This window comes from Acinonyx jubatus, chromosome A2, assembly GCF_027475565.1.
Source record: "Acinonyx jubatus isolate Ajub_Pintada_27869175 chromosome A2, VMU_Ajub_asm_v1.0, whole genome shotgun sequence".
Lineage (NCBI taxonomy): Eukaryota > Metazoa > Chordata > Mammalia > Carnivora > Felidae > Acinonyx > Acinonyx jubatus.
Window position 1 is genome coordinate 105796021 of NC_069383.1, and position 3349 is coordinate 105799369.

The following is a 3349-nucleotide window of genomic DNA, read 5'->3' on the forward strand; positions in this document are numbered from 1 at the left end:
CAGTGACCATGACAGCAAGGACTCTCCAGCCCCAGTAGAGGGGACAAAAAGAAGCAGGTGACTCACCAAGTAACAATGTGTCCTTCAGGGAGAGGGTTAGGAAGAAAAATAAGGCCAGAGCAGGGGATGGGGAGTGCGATAGAATGGGGGAAGTTTCTATGGAGAGTTGGCCCACATGAAGGGGGAGGCAGGCGCCAAGGGACCTGCCCTCTTCTGCCTCCAGGAGGCCATGGGTTTGGGGGAGCTGCAGGCAGGTGTCTGGAGGAGGCAGAAGGGCTGTACCAGGCCTCTGGGCCTAAGACTGGCATCTCTGTCATCTCCCCAGGGCAACAGCCGCCCCCCTCATCCTGGGAGATGCCATTTGGTGGCCACTCCCTTCTACATGTGTTTTCATCTCTGACCATATGAACTGTTAAAAGAGTCTTCCTTATTTGCTGGGAAAAATATGCCCTCCCCAAACTTTTCTTCTGTGACTGCATAAAATGACAGTCCTCACTTTGGTATGTGACGGCTCTTCAGGGATTAGAAGAAACTTTTCATTGCCCCTGAATCTTGGGCTGGAGGACACATGTAACTGATCCCTTAAGTGTTTCAGAGCCAATACAACAGGCCACTCCCTCCAGGCCACTCCCTCCCTCCACTCCCTCCGCTGGGCAATGCCCTTTTTAAATGTGACACCAAGTGGGGGACACAATACTCTAAGTGTGGCCTAAAGCTACATTTGCTTTTTAACTTGGGCCCTCGGTCTTTATGAATGGCTGCTAAACACACATAGCTTCACCTGTTCTTGACTTGCAAAACTGACTTTGAAAAGAAAAAACCTACCACTTCTTTGCATACGAGTATTTTATTCTGATTGTAGAAAATACAGAGGAACTTTTTTTTTAATGTTTATTTATTTTTGAGAGAGAGACAGAGCACAAACGGGGGAGGGGCAGAGAGAGAGGGAGACAGAATCCGAAGCAGGCTCCAGGCTCTGAGCTGTCAGCACAGAGCCTGACGCGGGGCTCGAACTCACAGAGTGTGAGATCATGACCTGAGCCCAAGTCAGACACTTAACCAATTGAGCCACTCAGGTGCTCCTAGAGGAACTTTCATAATAAATCGAAACCTTTCACCATCCAAATGTTCAGCGTTAATCCCTGTTGATTTTTTGGTCTATTTTCTCTCAGATGGTTCTCCACATATCTGAGCACACGTGTGACTTTGCAGCCTTATTTTTCACTCCATCAACAGAAATGTTTCCCTTCTCATAAATGTTTGAGCCTCCTAAAATCAATGCGAAGGTTTGTGCGCCAGGATGTTGCACACAGGCAATTCCTGTAATATTGGACAACTGGATTCAAGCTGAGTTCGACCTTTCAAAACTTTTTACTGAGCTCCTGCTACTTGCCAGACATTGTTCTCAGCTGAAAATACATCAGCAAGCGAGCCCAGGTAAACGTGCGGTGGCCAAGCGTCCATTTGTAAGCCCGGAGTCATGCTCATTAAGTACAGTACCCCCGCAGGCTGCAATTTAGGGAGCGCCCAAATCAGCTGTTGGAGCTGTTTAATTGTATGAGAAGACATTCACAATTCAATCTGCTAAGTAAAAAACCAGGATACAAAGTTGTGTATGATGACAGCATAGTTTCTTAAAACCGTTCATGGAGCAGAAGATCTTCCCCAGGTGTAGAAAAGTACTTTGCAATAAAGATGTGGCTCAAACACCCCTTAACCAAATGAGTGACCAAGTCCGCAAGGCTGGGCGCGGGGCCGCTGACATCCGTGTGACTGGCGACCAGAAATGTTTAACCTGAACCTAATCATGACAAGGCCACGCGGGGGTCAGCCCCCAGCGCTGGTCTGACTCGGAAAACTCCAGAAAATCGGCCTGGGGAAATGGCCGGCAGAGGCCCCGGGGCCGGGACCCTCGCCGCGACCTTGGGTGGGTGGGGAAGGCATGCGGCGACGCTGGGGCTCCCTGGGCGCGGGCTACAGGCGGAAAGGAAGGGGCTTGGCTGCGGACGGCCCTGGAGGACCCCGGCGGGACCTGGGGACCGGAGGCCGGCCTAGAGGCCCCGGTGAGACCCGCCGAGAGGTGTGCAGCCGGAAGTGGAGGCACGTGGCAGAATCGTGGCGGGGTGCGGGGGCAGGAGAGACACAGGCAGGAAGTGGATGGAGGGCGTGTTTGTAAGTGGTGCGCGCACTCCTCAAACCCCCGATGCTGTAGCTGGCTGCCTCCGCCCAGGGCAGGGAACCCAGAGCCTCGGGGCATGCTGGGCCGCGCACAGCGGCTTCCGGGAGTCCCGGCAGACCCGCGGGGTGACGGCAGGGGCTGCCGAGGTGGGCGGTGGCGCAGGACGGCGGTGTCTCCCAGGGACTCGGAGACGGGGACAGGGGACCGAACTTTTTCTCAAGGGTGTCCTTGGCCGCTGGCGAGGAGCTGCAGGCCGCGCTGGGTGACCGGTCCTGGCGCCGGCACGGCAGGGTCACTGCGACGCGGCAGGTGGGCGCTCAGGGACTGCTCCCGGGGCACCGTCCTGTTTTCTTCTTGCAAGGGGTGCTGGCGAGGAAACCCGCCCAGGCCCCACCCAGGCCTCCCGGCCCCCATCCCCAGACCCTGCCCACCCCACACCCCGTTCCACCCCACCCAGACCCCGCCTGACCTCGGACCCGGCCCAGGCCCCACCCCAGGCATCCCCAGACCCCACCCCACCCAGACCCCACCCAATCCCCAGGCCCTACCCCACCCCAGAGCTCACCTCACTCCAGACCCCATCCAAGCCTCACCCCAGGCCTCAGGGTCCCCGCCCCAGACCCCGCCCCGCCCCTGCTCCACCCCACCCCGCCCCTGCTCCACCCCACCCAGACCCCGCCCCACCCAGGCCTCACCCCGGGCCTCGGGGTTGGGCCCCCATCCCGACTCCACCCCACCCCAGACTCCACCCCAGCCTCAGGCCCCGCCCCACCCGAGGCACCCTGGCCTCACCCCAGACCCCACCTCGAGGCTTAGCAAATTGTATTAGTTTTTAAAATTTTTTGTCATAAAAGTAATACATATTCATGTAAAAAATTAAAAATAAGCAAATAGAATAAATTTTACTGCAACTTCGTCTCCCCGAACAAAAATTATTTTTGGTGTACCTCCTTCCTGTATTCAATGTGTAAACTCTCTCGGGCAGCAGCAGAGACCACACGCACTTGTTCCCTACCCAGAGCTGGGCCTGACTCCGCCTCCTCCTGGGTCCCTGGGGTCACCCGCCTCCACCTCCACCTACCTACCCCAGCGTTCCTGTGTCTCAGCGGGGGCTGCCCCGTTGGCACAGGCAGGGTCTCCTGGGGGCTCGTGTGACCCATGACCAGCAAG

At 56.6% G+C, this 3349-nt stretch overlaps 1 long non-coding RNA gene across 1 annotated transcript; it reads right to left on the reverse strand.

The window, feature by feature from the left end:
* Positions 1 to 874: 874 nt before the first annotated feature.
* On the reverse strand, positions 875 to 2806 carry LOC113595568 (uncharacterized). Its single transcript, XR_003416098.2, has 2 exons — positions 2745 to 2806; positions 875 to 2474 (listed from the first exon to the last, which is right to left on the reverse strand). It is a non-coding gene; the product is annotated as an uncharacterized LOC113595568 (long non-coding RNA).
* Positions 2807 to 3349: the final 543 nt, after the last annotated feature.